General features: G+C 32.7%; 1 protein-coding gene across 1 annotated transcript in view; it reads left to right on the top strand.

The window, feature by feature from the left end:
- Positions 1-20,139, top strand: part of Cntn5 (contactin 5) — a 1,225,793-nt gene that overhangs the window by 235,875 nt on the left and 969,779 nt on the right. The window contains exon 2 of the mRNA XM_015489961.2: positions 16,351-16,488. The gene's annotated coding sequence lies outside the window, so the exon portion shown is untranslated. The remainder of the gene's footprint in view (positions 1-16,350; positions 16,489-20,139) is intronic.

Genomic DNA, 20,139 nt, shown 5'->3' with positions numbered 1-20,139 from the left:
GGAGCCGTTTATTGCAGGACAGGAGCAGTATTTATACATTCCACACAGCTTATCTAATTAGCATAAACTAGATACATCAGTCAACCAATCAGGAATCTCTACACCTAATGGCTCGGTTTTGTTACTTCTCAAACCACTCCCTCTGACATTTTGCCAGGCACCATCCAGACTTGTTTACGAACTTTAACATTCCCCTGGCAAAATGCCAGGTGTTATTTTGACTTGTTTACAGACTCTAACACATTGTTAGGTGCTTTTGTCTAAGAGTTAGAATAACACTTTGAGTTCTTCACATGGAAGATTAGAAAACCAAGGCCTACATCTATTTAGATATCTGAGTAACAATAAAATTATTTAGCACTAAAAATAAGGAGCAATGATTTTTAGTTAAATATTCTTTCTAAAACTTCACCATAATTTAATTTTTAAAAGTTGCTCAATATTATTTTTTCTTCTCAGAATATTTTTTCCTCTTTTCTTTTTTTTTTTTTTTTTTTTTTTTTTTTTGGTGATTTTCCTTCTTCAATAGCAGTGAGAGAAATTTCTAGTGGTTTTTATTGTTGTTTTTAATAAGACCAAGGTAACAATTTTTATATATTTTTTTACATGCTGAACGATCTAAAAAAGAATATTCAAAAATATATGTGTTTTTCCCTGGAAAACGTTTAGCTTTATCTAATGATAGCCTCTTGGATTATTATATTATGCTTGTGTCATTTATCATAGATTCATCTGCCTATATAGAAATTAATGTAAAGAGCTTCTGTTTGTTGGACCAGAGCTCTAATATCATTATTCAATCTTTGAGCTGCTCCCCATTTGAATCAATAAGAGGCTGAGAAGTCTTGACAAGCTATATTTTTTCTAATATTGATCTTGATGACCAAGCTGGTGCCCTAGAGTCTAACCATTGATTTTGAAGGGGAGGCCTGTCAAATTGGAGGCCAATTTTGTGCTATTAAACAGATCAGGTCTTGTAATTAAAGAAAATGTCAGGCTGTCATATTTTACAAGAGGGCCATGGGAATATTTTCACGCAGTTTTCAAGCAAATTAGAAAGCATGCAGACCTGCTGGAGCCAAGCACATACACCAGCACAGGCTCACACAGAAACTAAATCAATATTCAAATGGTATGTGATTCATTGGCTTTCTATTTTCCCAAGACTCAATGATTTAAGGAATAATTTATGATTCCTGGCTTTAATAACATGCACTGCTGCATCAACTTAAAATGCATCAAACTCTTCTGAAAGAAAGTAACATTAAAATGAAAAGCTAATTTACTGTCAAGATAATGGAGAATATCCAAACTATACTCTGCAGCTTTGGCTTCCTCTTCTTTCCTTTTAGTATTAACTGTAAATCATAGCCTCTTACTCCATTTTTATGACACATTCATTTTATTCTTTCATCAATTCAAGAAAGTTTTACAGAGAATTACACATAAGGAGACGTTGAATACTCCACATCAATGTAGAAGAAACAGACCAATAAACAAATTACATATCCACAGTAATATAGGCATAGATACATTGCAAGTACTTTTAAAACTAAGAAGTAAGTAACTTAACTAGGGATGTTCAGGGACGTTTTCACAAACCATATTGAGCGAGTTTGGATTTGATACATAAAACATTGAGAGTCTGAGAATTCTTTTAAAAATGGGTGAGGGTCTCATTATGTTATAATACTGATTTATGAGGCTAGAGATAATAAACAATTGATAATAAAATATAGAACTTTTAGAAATAGAAGGCAAAATGTTAAAGTATCAAAATTAGAACTAGAGCACAAAGAAAACACAAATAACTACAAGCATCTAGGAAAATATTATCTCTTTAGATATTGATGTTTTTCCAAACTCTCTCTTTTTTTTTTTTGAAATTCCTATTGCACTTAAGTTAGGTGTTTGAGCCATGTGACATGAAGTCATTCATTTTCTGTTCTCATTTTTATTTTTCTACCTGGCTTCAGTTTGTATATTTGCTATCGACTTCTCTTCAAATTCACCAATCCTGTCTTTGGCTGTGTTGAGTCTGCTGTTAAACCTATTCAGTGTTTGCATTCAAGATATGTATTTTATCATTCCAGTTGATAGATTTAATTTTCATTGTATTATAATTCTCCACTATAATACTTTATCACTTATCAATTTTCTATATTTTTCTTTCCTTAGTATCCAACAATATTTATTTTCAAATTATTTTCTGCCATCTACAGATTCAATACCCAAGTCATTTGTGTATCTGTATATTAACTATTTTATTTCTATTCTGTGATATTTTTCCTTTTTCTTTAAATAGCTCAGAGTTCTACTGTTTTTGCAGGCCTCTCCTAGTGCCAAACAGGTCTACTATCAGTTTTGTGATATTGCCTCTATGTTAGTTTTGTTTTGCTTTGCTTTGCTATGTTTTGGCTTACTCTAATGTATCACTTATACTCTTATGTCATTTGTTCTTCCTCCAAATTACCCATCCTTTGTGGAATTCCAGTGGAAATCACTGGCTATCCATCAACATCTCTCCATTATGGCTGAGCCAAGGACTAATATATTCTCATCACTCAGATACCCCTGATCTTTTGCTTGCTCTCAGCCTCCTAACATCTGCTGCCTTAAGAAATTTCATAGATCCTTAAGAAATTTCTAAGCCTAAAGTGCATAGTCCCTGTGAATTTTCATCTGAGAAACTGGCCAAGGATCTAACCAAGGATCTAAAAAATTGTGTGTGTGTTTTTTTTTTCCATTATATAGGAGCCTGTTCTGTCAATCACAGCTGTTGTTGTAGTAGCCCCAACTTCCACTTATCAGTGTTGCTGCTCTCTGTTTGGTATTGTATACATTTAATAAAGGTCAGAAAATGTATCAAGGTATAAGTAAAAGTGGTTCTCATTTTATGCATCTTAATTATCTTAATTTTAAGGGTGTTGATTTTTGAGGTGATTATTTTGGGGTGTATACATTTAATAAATCTCCAGATTATACTCAAAGTACTCCAAATATGTACAGTTTCCATATGTAGATTATAGTTCAAAAGTTACAAATGCATGCACACACCCATACACACACATATGCATCTGAAGTGAGAGATGCTATGCTACTTGATAATTTGTGGCAAAATAATAAATCAACACAGTAGCTTTTAGAGCAATTGTTAATGTGAATCAAAACAGTTAAAATGTTTCAATATCTGAGTAATCAACTCCAAAGGAAATATTATGTACCATAAGCAAATGTATTTTCAGAAGTACTTTTACAATAGTATTATTTAAAATCTTGAAAAACTTGACTCAAGGACATAACTAAAAATATTATCCTAAATAATGACATTGCCATGTAATAAATTATAAAATGCTATTAAGCTGTAAACATGTTCATAATAGTTTGCCATTTTTCTCTTCTTTGTCTTTTTATCTGTATTGAAGTTTATTATATACATTTAAATGCCTGTGTTAGCTTTTATTTGATTTTACCTAAATACCAGACACAAAAGTCTTAAAACAGGAAGAGTCTAGAGATAATAAACAATTTATAATAATAAAATATAGAACTTTTAGAACTCTCAGCCTGTGGTTAGCTGACTCCATTGATGTAGGCCTGGGGAGAGACAGAATTTCATGGTGCAAGTGTGTGGCATAATAAAGCTGCTCAGATCCTAGAAGTTGGAAGTATACTGAGAGACAGAGAAAGGTACCAGGGAGAAAATATAGTTCCTGTGGTATTCCCCCAGTGACTTTCTTCTTCCAATCATACCCTACCTGCCTACAGTTTTCACTGTTTCCCAGTAGTCCAGTCATATTATTAGTCCATCACATCTATTAATCATTTGATAAAGATAGAGCCCTCAGGATCCAATCAGTTTCTAATCACCCCATCTCTGATCTTCACTGCACTGGGGACCAGGCCTAATACATGAAACTTCCAGAGCCATGCCACAACAATATCATTGTCACATTCTGATTTCAGGGTTGAATTGATCACATAAAATGATTTCTTAGAGATTAAGAAAACTTAGCCCTCAATGAGATACTGGGGGTAAGGGAGCCCATTCCACATCAAACCATAGAGACAGAGACGTTTTCATCACGGTAAAATTGGGGAGTGCTGGGCAGTGGAGCCAGAGAGTAGGCTGTTGGTCAGTAGCATAGACAAATTAGTAGATCTTCATGAGTATATAGTTATTTTCTGTATGCTTTTAGAACCATTTCCTATTTTATCTTTTCAACAATTTTCACCAACTATGGTTCTTTTTCTATGGAGAAGGTCCAAAGAGCATGTCACAATGCCATTCTGGAATTTGTCCCTTGGGTCAGAGACTGCCCATGAGTACTTTGCTTTAACTAAGTGGAACATAATTTAATCTTTTCCAGAGGTATAAATATCAAAATGTTAAATTTATTTTCAAGTGGTTCTTGAAATGTAGGCCTTTTCAAAAAGCCTCTTTTAAAAAAAATAGTTAACTATTTTATTTTGAAGTTTATTCCAGTTGCTTTGAATCACAAGGTGGACTGAAGTATTTTTAATGCAGTTAAAAAGTAGACTGTATTCTTTACTAAACTGTAGCTTTTCATTCTAATAAATTTTCACTAGTATTTGGAATGGAAAACTTGGAAAAAGTCTCTTAAAATAAATAACATAGTCATATTAATGAAATTATGTCTCTTCCTTCCTGCTAGTTTTATTGTATTAGTAATAACATTAATCTTAATCATCTGCATACCATATTCCACTGACTATAGCTATCTAACTACTATCTCTTAAGCATATTTACTATCTAGTGATATAATTTGCCAAATTCTCTGCAGGTTTCCATACCACCCCCACTACTCTCCCAGAGGATACAACAGATGGCTGTTTGTTGACTGCAACTGCCTTTTAGCCAGGAAAGAATTTTCAAGTGGCTACCAAATCACTTCTTAAATGTGATCAGGCTGTTCATTTTAAATGAAGTACAAAAAAAATCTATTTAAGAAAATGTTCCAAAGATACTTGAGTACATATTTTGAATCAGTCTAACAAAAGAAAAACAAAACAAATAAACAAAAAGAAATCTAATATTATATAACAGGAGCATACCTATTATTTGTTTCCTCAAAAATTGCAAATGAGTAACAATGTTGTTTGAGAAGGAAAAAGATATAATGTGAAGCAACTAGGTTAAAGACAACATATGTTGTTTTGAAAAATTATACTGCCTTATGTCTTTTGAGTTGAGGCAAATTATACATCCTCTTATGAGCCTAGGATTTATCTTGTGTTAAAGATCATAATGATTATTTCTTTGTGGGGTCATTGTGAACATTAAATTAATAGTGTTTCATACAATGCAGAAGCTGCAGGAAATACCACTTTTTCCTTCTGTGGGATACTTAATAGTTTCTACTGTAATACCTTTCTCTCTCATTCAGGAGAATGGAATATAACGTATTCACAGTTAAGATGATGGCTTTACTAAGTCTGCCTACACAAAATTGTATCCTGGTGACAAATTATATAGCCTTTCTTTAGCTCTGTTTTGCACTAGATTACTGTGAGACACACTACAAATAAAGCAAAATTTTTGAATATTTTGCAACATTTACTAAGAATTCAGAAAATATTAGCCTTTGTTATTTTATTCTCAATTTATGCTAATAGGAGGTGGAAAAGAATTCAGAGAAATCATGTGTTTTATCCTAGGTCCCAAAACAATTAAATGATCAAAATAGTCAGAAGCCTGTAGATGTAAATGCAGGTATTCTATTAAAAAGAGAAGGAAACAATATTTTAATAAAATGGTCATTCTATTCATAGACTGGACATAAAGAGTTGTTTTAGCAGAAAAAGCACAAAAGGAAATGATAAAAATAGAGCATCTATAACTAGTTGGAATTCCACTACACTTAATTTTCTATAGAAGGGTTTGCCTTCCTCTCAGGTATCATGTCACATTGCCAAAGGGATCAATAGGCTTTTTGTTTTGTTTTGTTTTGTTTTCCCCTACCACTGTTATGTTTTCTAGGATAATAAGTTTAAGGAACAGAAATCAAATATAAGACAAATAAACTTTAACAGTCGGTAGATAAGGTCATGCCAACCAAATAATTTAACAAATGTAGGTCATGATTCCAGAGTAAAAGAAAATTATCTTGAAATATGTAAATCATTGTGACCCACTTTTAGCTTGAATTATTTGCAGTTTCACATAGATATTCACTACTTTGGTTATAAAGGTGATCTTATTATTCATTTTTAATTTGAATCTTTAATATCTAAGAAAAACATGCCCATCCACTTATTTATTCCAGAATCATGACTTATTAAGATAGCTACAAATGTACTATAAATGTGTTAAATCTGGAACATCAGAAAAATCTTGCCTATTGAAAGAGTGGACAAAAATTACTTATTTAGGGTTTTATGTATATCTAATGAATTCAACTTACCATAGAATATAGGAATTTCAACATTTTACTTTGCCTCCAAGTATACATGTCAAAGATAATGTAGTCACCTTTACAAAAAGAATTGATTAACATGAAGTTCATATTCAGTAATTGTATATTTTATAATTTTATAAAGTCCATTTAATAAAAACCCATTTAAACTTTGTAAAAGTTAAGATGATTTAGAAGCAAATATTTATTCTAATAATTTACATTTAAATATAAAAATTATCTTTGCAAAAATGCACCATGCCATTATTTTGTGTAATTTCAGCTTTATTCATACCCTAGAATTTGACCCATAAAGAAATTATCCACACAAAGATATTCTATGATGAGTCCATACTAGGCTCCATTAGGACAGTCTGCCCCTAAGGTATCCAGAAACATGAGTCATAAAGTAGATTTAAACCCAAATCATTCAACAGAAACATGTAAGGTGTAAAACCATTTGACCAGTTCAATCAAGTTTAAAGATCCAGGTTGTCAACAAATATTTGATAAATGACTAATTCCAGTTTCAAAGGTACATATGTTTTCCCAGTGGTATAGCATACATAAAAATTTAAGACATAAATTTCCAAACAATCCTTAATCTATTTAATTAGTAAAACTCTAATTTTTGTTGCTATCCAAATCTATGTAAAATACTTTAAACAACAGAAATATTTTAGCCACTTATAATTTTTAAAAATCTATCTAATTACTAAGCAGATACAACTTGATTGATAAGGTAGGTCCTATTATTCTTCCACTTGAAGGATTTTAAACTATTTCCTCTATTTCATAAAAATGGATTTTTCATACCATGTACAGTTAGTCATATAGCATCATATTCCAAATAATTATTTTGATTTATTTACTGTTTGTAAAGTTTAGTTTTACTTTCATCATCAAATGACAGGTTTTTGAGATTTATATTACTTTAATTACCATGTTATAATCGTACATATTTATGGGGTACAGTGTGATATTTTAATAGATCTAAATATATGCCAATCAAGTAGAGTAATTAGTTTTCCATTTCCTTATGTTTCTATTTCTTTATGTTTACAGAGAGAGTTGTTACTACCTGTGCAGAGATAAAACTGCATCCTTCTCTAGAGCAAGTGGTCACTAGATTGAAAGGAAAAACACAAGCAGTTGATTGGCACACAGCCATAGGAATGGGTCAATACAGCAACTCCTATTCCAACTATGTTTATTAATAATGGATGGGAAAAGAGAGCAGGGAAAGTAAAAAAGGAGAGGAGAAGGAGGAGGAAAAGGAAAAGAGAAAGAAGATGAGGCAGGCAACAACTGTCAGGATATTAAAAGTATCCATAGTCCTCTAGTGTTCACACTGCAGTAGGAATATAAAAATATATTCTGGTAAAATGAAAAAGCAAGTGGCTTCAGGGAAGAGGTACATTTGTTGTAGAGTAGGGTTTTGTAACATCATGAATCCTCATTCAGTAGGTCTGGGGCGGAACTAAGATTCTGCATTTCTAATAAAGGCCTAGATGATCCTTATATTGCTGTTCTACAGCACATGCTTTGAGTAGCAAAGTAATAAATGGTGGGGTATATATTGGTGTTTAATCCATGTGGAGTGAGGCATACTCTCTACAACGTGGAATGATGAAAGCATTTGGTTTGGTAAGTAGTGTAATGAGCATAGGGACTATTAGATAATGGAATTGGAAAAAATAGGTGGTAATAAGCAAAGATTTTGAACATTTTTTGTTGACAGAAGGAAACCTGTGGGTGCTCTGCTCATAAGTGTGGTGCTGTGTTTTTGTTGAAAGAAAGCTATACAGTTATAGTTCAAAGATAGGACAAATTAATCAGAGAAAGAGGAAGAGAAAAGCTGTTAGGAAACCACTGCCATTGTCTGAGTACCAAAGCACCAGGGTGAACTTTAATATGATAAAGGAGGTCCAGAATTGACATGTATATCTGACTCATAATCACAAAATACAGCAAAATACTACATCAGAATGGTTCAAATAAAAAATCAGCGTCTAAAAATTTGTTTTATATTTTATATTTTATTTTATCTTTCTTAGTATTTGTCAAAGCACCATGTGGACAAAGCCATATGGAAAAAAATAGGTAATATTTAAAAAGTGAATGCTATGAGGTGGTATGAAAATCATGAGATTAATAGGAAAATAAGTTGTCCATGTGGGTTTATGGATTAGATCTTAGAAGCATGGAAGATAAATGCTATAAACAGGACCCTGATGTTGATTACTTGAAGATGAAGGGGGCTGAACTCATTAAAGACAGTGCAAGCCAGTGATATTTTTTCTTACCTTATTTCTTTTAATTAGAATTTTACTCATAACCTTTGCAAGAACAATTTCAATAGAAATGTCCAAATGGTAGTGAAGCAAGTATATTTGTATATCTCATGGGAATGTGTGTATGTGAATTTGAAAAGTGGACTTGGGAAGGTAAAGCCCATGATGTTTGGTCTTTTAATTAGATGACTCAGGGTGCATACGTATTTTTTTTTAGAGGAGCTGTTACTGTTTTCTGATGATGACAGATATCTTTTGAAAAGGTATCCATAAGCTATCTTCCAAGGTCATCCTTCTATAGGATGCTGACAGTTGTTTAGTAAATGATCATATCTACAATTGAAGCTAATGATAACTGCAAATCATTAATTAATTAATGAGACCAGACAGTTTGTCAATGTTCAAATCCCTGAAGTCCATCCCTAGAAAAAGGTATCTTCCTCCTGCCTCTTAGGTATTATGGCATTGTACCAATATCAAATTGGAAAGGCAAGGTATAACACAATAATTTTCTGTAGATCGTTTTAAAATATTCCAGAATTTCTTGATGACTGGGAAATCATTTAATTGATAAATCATTTTAAAATACATTGAAAATCTTCTGAAAACTCATAAATTATGAAAATAAACATTAAAGTTTATTAAAGTTGTGTATCTCTCACCTATTTAAAGAAATTTTCAAATGTGTTCTACTCTCCAGGTGATTCTGAGGTGGGCTTTGGGGAATGGATTTTAATTTGACCCATTTTCTCTCATGTCATATATATTTATGAATTTCAGAAAGCTGAACCGTAATGTTCTAAGCACCTCAATTAGTCTTCACTGTTGAAATCACACTTTTTAGCAAAGTTGAAGAAATGCCCTTTTATTCCATTGATGTGGAGGAAACCCCTCTGCTTCAATTAAGAGCAATTGGAGGGAATAGTGATAATAGAAGTCCAGCTCCAAGCAGGGCATAAGGAAACTATGATGGGCTCTGGCACCCAGCCATGCTGCCAGCCTGTTTTTCATGGGTGTTACTTCACTGACAGTACCTTCGTGACATTTGTACCTTGACACCAGAAGTGCTAACAGCTGCAGTGCCCGTGGTGGAAAGTCAAGAATCACCTTTTTCAGCTTTAGTTGCTCTCAAAGATTCTCAGGATTCTCAAAGAATACAGGCTGTGAAAACTGCCTTCAACCTGCTGTCTTCTTTGTGAAGATTTTTTTTCAGTGGTGTGTGAAAAAGCAGCTTTACTCCATAGCATTGGGTTTAAGGGAGATAAAAGTTTTTCGAGACAGAAGACACATGTGGCAAATGTGAGACAAATGGTGGTAACAAGGTTGGACTGGGAGTTCATGGTTTTTTGAAATGAAATATTTCAACAACCAATTCTACGCTCAGTTATTTGCTGTAGGCAGCCCTTTTCACCCTCCTCACTGAGGAGGCAAAAAAAGGACTATGGAAGAAAAATTCTAGTTATCTTGAAGTTGAATGGTATTCTTAACTAATAGTGACAGATGTAACAGTATGACTTCTACTGGCTGCTACTAATGGCAGAGCTTCAGGCTATCAGGAAATGAGGAAGGTCAGGAGACAAGTGCATAAATGTGAGAAAGGAGTTCAAAAGACATAAAGGGTGAGAGCAGTTGTATAAGAGTTTATTTTGGGAACTTTGCCAGCCTGTCTTGATGTGTTCAGGGTTATTCTTGTTATATCAGCCTGCTGCTAACATTTGGACATCCTAAAACAAAGACACCACTACCTACAGATGCTGTCAGGACCCACAAAGCACTCACAGCTATTTTTGTATATTAAAATTTTTTATCATTTTTATATTTCTACAGTTTTTTTATCTTAGAAATGAGAAAAATGTCTCAAACAAAACTAACTTTCCATAGTTGGAGCACACTTAGGGGATACTCTGTAACAACTTACTATGACAAAACTTCCTATAAGTGTTTCAATCAAAAATAGTTTTTTGGCAGGTGGAAAGTTCTTTACAAAAAGTATGTATTTTTATTTCATAATAACAGGTTTGCCTTTGCATTTTTCTGAAAATACCCTATTTTAAACCCCAAGTATAAAACTTTGTCTTTTTGATATTTTAAACATTCTGTATATGCAAGGAAAGTATCTTTTAAACAATTTAAGTGCCCACATATATAATAGAGATATTTGAGGGAGATAAGATTCTATTGATAACTTTAAATAAAACCCAAGGAAACATGAGAAGGAGAAAAAAACTATACAATTACAAGTAATTCAATCACCTTTGGCTGTTAAATTTTGTTTTCTTCAATTGTAGTCGGAGGTCTAGAGGACACGAGGGAACAAGGAACAAGGTGATTTTACATAGCTAATGAGTGACTAGAATTCAGTATGCCAACTCCCAATTTTAGGATTTTTCCTAGTGCACCATTCCTGAACATGCTCAGCAAGCCAATTTTTTTTTCAGTATTTATTGTGGTTTATGTTAAAATGAAATCCTCACTGGAGAAACTATAAATAAATTGATTAAATATGATGGTGTCATCTCACAAGAATTTCAAAAACTTTGAAGAATTAAATGCATTTTTTCATTTAAATCTCAACTGGGCAATTGAAGAGAGAAACACATCTTCCAAAACGTCCACGGGGAACTCTACAAATTTTTTCCATTTCATTGCTAATGAGCCATTTTCACCTGACTCCTGCTCCCATCACTCCCCCTTGAAGAACCAGCTGTCAGTTTCCACAGTTGAGCAGGTTTGGTACCAGACAGGTGGCAGCAGGGTGGGGAAGAAATCATGTCAGTGGGATGTAGTTAATCTGGAATTAGGATGATACACCTGGTATCATTAAAAATTGACTGCACATCATGAATGGTTAACTACAATATAATCAACACTTACATTAAATGTTAAAATTTTAAATATTCTTGAACGATCAATAAGAACATGTGGCAGTAGTTGAATATTTGAGCAGTTGTCTACACAGAGTTAGATCAATGATGTTCATTTAAAAAGGACAGATTTTTATACTCTCTATAGAAAAAGTGGATTCTACTTTTATGAATTTCGATAACCTCTGTAGGCCATAGACTTTCTGTAAAAATTAAAACTTCTTGAAATCAGCAACAATGATTCAAAGGCTACAATGGTCAAATGTATTTGGACTGGACGTGTTTTGTAAACTATGATACTAATCTGTGTAAAAGTAAGGAAACCAATGTTATCATTTTTGGTTTTTATCACATGGATTGTTTTTAATTTTCACAACTTGGAAAATTTCCTTGATGCAGCAAACAATATCCATGAGCACTTGATACAACTCATATACTTTGTCATAAGTGTGAACATATGTGTTTAATTAAGTTCCTGTCTTGCTCCAGCCTAGAAATCCTCCCTACTGAAATCCTCCCTTAAATGCTCAGCAATGGACTGGATGGTCTCCCTTTGATCCCACACCACCTAGTCAGTGTCCTATTAGAGCCCTTACCTTGTAACATTGGCACTGGCTATTCATCATTCTCACTCATGGGACATAAAGTGGTTATGGTCAAGGTCCTCATCTTGTTTACTTTTGAATTTCCAATGATCAACGTAGTTCATAGCTCATAATAGAGATTCAAGACATTATGTGTGTACTAGTAGACTCAGTGGGATGCATAAAGTACAGAAACAGGAAAAAAGCCCCCATATTCAGTACTTTTTCTGATTTGCTATTTTAATTGCATTTTGGGTACAGATAAATAAAACTAAACTGTAAAGGAAAACAGCAATAGAATTCAGGCAGAGAAATTCATTGCCACCTGTAAGGGGGGAAAAAAACTAATTTAAACAGAAGTAACAACAGAGAAGAAACAGATCTGAGATAGACGTACAGGTCAAATAAACATGATTTTGAAAAAAAATAGAATTTGTGGGTGAGAAAGAATGAGATGTTAGGAATGGCTTTAAGATTCGTGTCTTACAAAGCTGGGGAGATGGTAGAATCACTCACAGACTGAAGACTCCAGGCAGTGAGGTGATTATTGTGGCTGCTATAATGAGGGGTCACAAAGGAAAGCAGACACAGTTCCGGGTTTCATGTTTAGACATGTTAATCTTGTCATGACACTGAGAAAAACAAGCAGGAAAATCTGAAAATAAATTTGAAAGTATTCTGTGTTTAAGTTGTATAATGAAGTTATGGATTGCCTAGGAAGACAGCAGAGAAGGAATTAAAGAAGGAACAGGATCAAATATTGATGAATCCAACACTTAGGAGCCTGATAAGATACAAGAAAAGATTTTGTCATTTTTTAATGCAGAGTAATACTCCATTGTGTATAAATGCCACATTTTTTTTATCCATTCGTCTATTGAAGGGCATCTAGGTTGGTTCCACAGTCTTGCTATTGTGAATTGTGCTGCTATGAACATCGATGTAGCAGTGTCCCTGTAGCATGCTCTTTTTAGGTCTTTAGGGAATAGACCGAGAAGGGGAATAGCTGGGTCAAATGGTGGCTCCATTCCCAGCTTTCCAAGAAATCTCCATACTGCTTTCCAAATTGGCTGCACCAATTTGCAGTCCCACCAGCAATGTACAAGTGTACCCTTTTCCCCACATCCTCGCCAGCACTTGTTGTTGTTTGACTTCATAATAGCTGCCAATCTTACTGGAGTGAGATGGTATCTTAGGGTGGTTTTGATTTGCATTNGGGGGGATAGTAGAGGATAGGAAAGGCAGCAGAACACAACAGACACTAGTATGGCAAAATGTAAATCAATGGATGTGTAACTGATGTGATTCTGCAATCTGTATATGGGGTAAAAATGGGAGCTCATAACCCACTTGAATCAAAGTGTGAAATATGATATATCAAGAACTATGTAATGTTTTGAACAACCAACAATAAAAAATTAAAAAAAAAAGATACAAGAAAAGAAAAGTAAAATATTGAGAAAAGTAGATAACAATAAGTGGAATTTAATGTGAGATATAAAAACAAAGCAAGTATAGGATATCTTGTCTGTGGAATTGGGTTGCACTATGTAAGAATAGAATTCAGCAAAAGATGAAGTAGGTTGTGGTGTTGAGAAAGTGTGTGTGGCCATTTGAAATCTAAAGAGCAGAGCTGTTCTTAGAGTCACTGTGTTGTCAGTACATAGTGAATAACAATTCAAGGCTTAGTTATAAGGCTTTTGAAGATATTCATTTCCCTAGCCATCCATACATTAAGAATAGAAAATTATGAACAGATTCTATTAAAGATAATCACCCTGGAATAAGGCCAAAATGTTTTTCAAATCTAATAAAAGAGAAACAATTACTAAAAAGAAGACATACATTGGAGATAATTTTAAATAGAATCATTTAGGAATGTGGAAAAGAAAAAAATATAGTGTGGTTGGATGTCTTTTATAAGTTCAAGATGAATGTAAGGGCTCATGTTTCTTTATGTAAAGTAAAATCCATATTAGATTTTTTTTAGTTTCATCAAAGCCATCCAAGATAAATTAATGTTGACTGAAAGTGAGTGAAGCAGAGTTGTGAATAATGGGGTGATTCAACTTTTTTTGAGTAAGTCCCCAAGTAAAAGTTCTTAAGGTATTAGAGTAAAATTGAATCTGATTTTTAAAAGGAATAGAGAAAAAGTATAGGATGCCAAAGTTCTTAATCTTTCATAACATGTAACTTGAGATATAGCAACTGACATACTGACACATGTAAAACTCTGCTTATTAAGATTTTTATTATAACATTTTAGTAGGCATAGGATCAGAAATCGTTATCCCCAGAAATTATAAATAATTTACTTATGATAAATAGTAACTTTGTGTCAGAAACCTGAAGAAATTTGACTTGGACTCCAATTGAGTAATTTCTATACCACAACAAGCTCTCTTAAAAACAGCCATGAGCTTATTAATAAGACAAAACTGAGAGGTTTTGTTTCTTTGGGAAGGGAGGTGGTAAATGATAACAACCACTACTGTTAACACTTTTCACAATAATTACTTCTTTTGCTATATTAATAATTAAAGTGGGATAATAATAATTGTTGATATTTATTACCTGCTCAGTATGTACTGAACATGTTGGGAAGCTCATTTATGTATTAAGTACCTCTTTTAAATTCCTCATTATTCCCAACAGAGAGAAAGGTGATGCACTGTGTAATTGTAAGAAGCAGTGATAGCAATGGGAGAACAAATTCTGACTTCCAAAGACTTCTTCCTAATGATAGCCCAAACCGAGAGAAACACAACTCTTCAAATCCCAAGTCAAATATTGCTGTTCTCTTAAGTCACTCTCTGCCTACCAAAGTTTGTAAATTAAAAAAAAAAGAAAGTAAAAGAAAAAGGAAAAAGAACACACACACACACACACACACACACACACGTTTGCCTTTCTTTTTCTTTTTAAATTTTGTGTGCTAAGCCACAGAGTAGAAATTTATAATTCCCAAAATGTTGAGAAAGAAGAAAAAAATAAAAGAAAAGAAAAGAAAGATTGAAGGAAGAAAGAGATAGAAGAAGGAAGGAAAAAACAAGGAAAGCAATTCATAGTCCTTTTGCTTCTAGTCTCGACAAAAATGACACCAGCTTGATTGTTAAGACATCAGGATATGTTACCTGTTTTCTCACATGATTTTGTACACAGAGTAAGACTCAAAAAAGATTTAACTTTCAGTGTCACTTTTAAAAAGTCAATTGTGTACTCCAGTGACATTTGGAATTTGGATTTGATATCAGAAATAAAAGCCAGGGTTAAAAAAAATATCTGATGTTTACTCATATGAAATTGCTATCACCTTAGTGTCAGGGAAACGAAAGTTTCCTGTGGTTCCAACTAATATAAAATATAGTCATATTATCAATGATCTTGGTGTGGACTACGCAGAATTTAAATACTTTTTTAATCTTATTAAATATGCACCTTAGATTTCCCTGACTCTTGGTATAATCTTAATATGGAATTGAAGTCCATGACCTTCAGTCATTAATCTAATATTACAAAATTTCTATTCCAGTTTAGTTATTTGACATATGTGTGTGTGTGTGTGTGTGTGTGTGTGTGTGTGTGTGTGTTTATGCTCTGTTTTTTATACTGGAACATTTACAAATCTATCAAAGAATAAATTCTATTCAAGTACAATTTTCATTGAATGGTTAATTTCATGGAACAATGAATTTTGTTAAAATTAAAGAAAACGGAGATGGCTCACATATGTAAATTTTACGGGTCACCAGAGAACAGGCACTAACAGTTCTCAAGACATTTTAAAATGTGAATAACTTGTAAGCTTTTATGAAGGAATACTACACATTTTAAAACTTTTAAATGAATTAAATAATAGAATAAAGTTACACATGCTAAGGATAGCATGGGATTATTTTAAAATAATTATGAAGATGATAAGAGATGAAAATGAAGGTATGAATTAATATGTTAAATATATTAAGCTATTGTAATTTATAAATGCTTACAGTGATATTCTTCTATATTTTATTCAACACAAATATGGAAAAAAATAAATCTATAAGTATTTGTATAGGCAAAAAAAAATAGTGATTGCCTGTTTAACTAAATAGAACTGATAGGAAATATTTAATAAAATGTGGTTTTTGGTCAAATAAAGAAAAAAGTGAAAAAGGGCCATTTTAATCACAATAATCTCATTTTTAAACAGGTGTTCTTAAAAGATTGCTGTTTAATGCCATTCAAGATCTACAAAGCATGATTTCTGCATGATCCCTACAGAAGGATTACTTTACAGAAACCAGTTCCTTGTTCAACAGAATAATTTGGACCCTTTTTCAGAAAGCAGGTACTGTTTTCCTTGTGTTAAATTGTATTTAAAACTAGAAAGAATGCTGAAGGAAATCAAAACCATAAAGCCCTTGTGGCCCATTTATATAGCTTCTCATTTATAGAGTTGCTTCAATATGAATAAAGCTTAATATGCTATGCACTCAAATTAAGTACATTTTATCTTTGAATTGTAAACATTTTAATGGTGTTGTAAACATAAATACTATCAATATTCTAAAAATGTAAAAGTAAAATGGTAAAATATTTTGTTTTTATTTGATTTTAGTTTGACATGAGCATGACAAGTATACAAAATAGTGTAAAATTACAGAAATAGTAATAAAAGCAATACTCTGGAATAGCCTCCTACTTCGTGATATTTTCCTCAATGTGCAGTGTGTTAGTGGATATACTTTGTGTTTTTTATGATGTGTATCAGTTTGAAGACTGCCATTGAGTAAAATAAACAGGAAGTCATTATCTGAGAGAGGTAGAGTCATCTCCACCACAAGGAGGGTTTCTCCTGAAGGGAAATGATTTAGATACAGTTTGTGCAGAAATTTCACTTTCTTACATATATAATGATCAACATAAATCATTAAATATTAAATATACATATCATGAGGACAGTTGACTGTTGTGTGACTTAATAATAGTCCTTTAAAACAGATATGGGGACCAATAAATATCTCAAATTAAATCCACTCTGTGTTAATTAACTATAATACTGATGATACTTATTATTATTGTAAGTATTAATTATAATACTTATGATAATCCAAGAAGGTGGTCATTTTATTCTTCATTTATAATGATCTATACTTGTTTTCTAATTATTCATAAAATAATAACAATATTAGCTCCAATTGCTAAGATGTCACAGCTGTCCTCTAATCTGTCAGTTTAATTCACATTAATTGATTCAACATGTTGGAGGATATTTTTCTCAGCTTAGTCTATATTTTCAGTGTCTGCAAGCTTGGGATTTGGGGTAAAAGAAGAAAAGAAACTAAATCAGAGTTTGAGGGTGTTTCTAGGTCAGAGTATCAGTACATTGAATTTTACTTTCTACTTAGTAACATCCAAATTTCAGCAGGTCATTGCAGAAAACTTTGCACTTCTCTGCCTTTAATTCATCCATTAAATCATCTTAATTTACTATCCTGATTCAAGCACCTAACTGTAATAGGTATTCTTAGGTTTGTGGAAAAAAGCAATCATAATTTTTCTTCTTAAAAAAAATTAGAAAACAAAGGAAGAGAAAGGATTTGGAAGGGAACAGAAAGTCACTAACAGTGTAACCCCAAACCATGGAAAAAGTGAATTTCTCATAAATTGGTACATATTAGAAAAATGTTAAGACGTTTTGTTACAATGAGAATGACCTCAGAATAGATATTATGTACAAAATTAAAATAATAATTTGGATTATCTCTACAAATATGGGCATCTTGGAAAGTGTTATTTTCTGTACATAAAGCATTTTTCCTTGACTCTTAATGATGAAGTATTTTTATGAATCTGGCTCCATATTAAATTTCTACTTCTGAGATATCTGTGAATACTAGAAATAAATTAAATCTAGGCACCTTCATTGAATTTTGCAATGTTAGAAATAAGTTGTGTGTGGTGCTTGTGAAATTCAAAGAAAATCAATTGAACACAGCATAGCAACTGTAGGGTAGGGTTTTAGAGGCCAGGTTCACTTCCAGATGTGTGATGTACATGCAATATAAATTTATATTAGACCTATCAGCAGATGGAAATAGAATGGAGTAAATACCTCTACCACCTACGAACTAGTACATTCTATCAAATACCAACTGAATTGTATTAAATTCATGTAGTTCAACAGAGCTCTAATTAATTTTTGAGAAGAGGCTTTTTCTGTCAACCTATTAATAAATCCAGATTTCAAGTTGAGGATATGGAGTTTATTTAACTGTACAGGGAACCTATGGAAGCTTGTTGGCAGACCATAGTTCATTCTTATCATGTCACCCCTGTTATTGCTCTATGCAACTAATTGAAAAACATATTGGTAGAAAAGGAGGCAATTGAAACAGATGAGACAGATTGAACACTGCAAAAGGACATAAGTGAATTACAATTGATGAATCTGATGAGAGTGAATTCATAGTGTCACTTTAAATAGAGCCCCATTTCATTCATGTCCAGTGCATAATCTGTCACTACAACCACTAAAAACTTTCAGGGGAGACACTGACAGTTTCATTTTGACACAACCAACTAAATTTCTGCCATAATAAGAGGTAACATATATTAAAAGGGGTCCTGAGTTCAGCCTCTTAACAATGAAATGTTTCACTCAGTACCTTGTACAACTCTCTGCAGTAGGCATTGGCTCAGTTCCAAGAGGAAGAGCTTCCTTCCATTAAAGAGGAGCCTGCTTGACTCTTGGTTTATAGATTTTCACAGTTAGCAGGCTTCTCGTCACCTGATGAAAGGAAACCTCTACTCCTTAGTATCAAAATAATTGGAGGGTACTATAGTTGAAAAGAATAAAGTTGAAATATTTCAAATTGTAATTTTCATCATTAATGGTCATGAAAAATTCCATAGAAAAATTTTAAAAATCTTTGCATGAGGGATGCAACACACACATGCATATTAATAGCACAGTTGCCTGTTAAAATGTTCAAAATGTGGTATTCAGAGTTGACATCTTAGGAAACTTTCCATGGAGACAGTTTAAATACTATAAAGAATTTTTTAAGGATAAGAGTATCCACAGGCACCTTTCAGGGCAATATGTCCAAATCAATAGAAAAAGGCATTGATAATTCTCAGGATAGGAGATGGTACAGTTTCTTACAAAACTCTCATTCAATAATAAAATATTAATTAATTTTGAAGTGATTGCTATAAACATCTGTATTTTGTCATTTGTAAAATTAGTTATTTATTTTAACTATATGTGTAGTGCTTTTTAGAAAAAAAATGTCCTTTGAAATATTTTATTGGAAATTTTTCTTTTTTCTTTTTTTTTTGCTATTTATTCATTTATTTATTTATTTATTTGTGTGTGTGTTTTTATTTATTTATTTATTTATTATTGGTTGTTCAAAACATTACACAGCTCATGACATATCATCTTCCATACATTTGATTCAAGTGGGTTATGAACTCCCATTTTTTACCCCAAATACAAGTTGCAGAATCACATCGGTTACACATCCACATTTTTACATAATACCATATTAGTGACTGTTGTATTCTGCTACCTTTCCTATCCCCTACTATCCCCCCTCCCCTTCCCTCTCATCTTCCCTCTCTACCCCATCTGCTGTTGTTTTAATTCTCTCTGTTGTTTTTTTTTCCCCTTTCCCCTCACAAACTCTTATATGTAACTTTGTGTAACAATGAGGGTCTCCTTCCATTTCCATAGTTTCCCTTCTCTCTCCCTTTCTCTCCCCCCACTAGTCTCTGTTTAATGTTAATCTTTTCCTCATGCTCTTCTTCCCTGTTCTGATCTTAGTTGCTCTCTTTATATCAAAGAAGACATTTGGCATTTGTTTTTTAAGGATTGGCTAGCTTCACTTAGCATAATCTGCTCTAATGCCATCCATTTCCCTGCAAAATCCATGATTTTGTCATTTTTTAGTGCTGCGTAATACTCCATTGTGTATAAATGCCACAGTTTTTT

The sequence above is a fragment of the Marmota marmota genome, unplaced genomic scaffold, assembly GCF_001458135.2.
Source record: "Marmota marmota marmota unplaced genomic scaffold, marMar, whole genome shotgun sequence".
NCBI lineage: Eukaryota > Metazoa > Chordata > Mammalia > Rodentia > Sciuridae > Marmota > Marmota marmota.
Note: the sequence above shows the minus strand (reverse complement) of the source record. Positions and strands in the feature narration are given on the sequence as shown.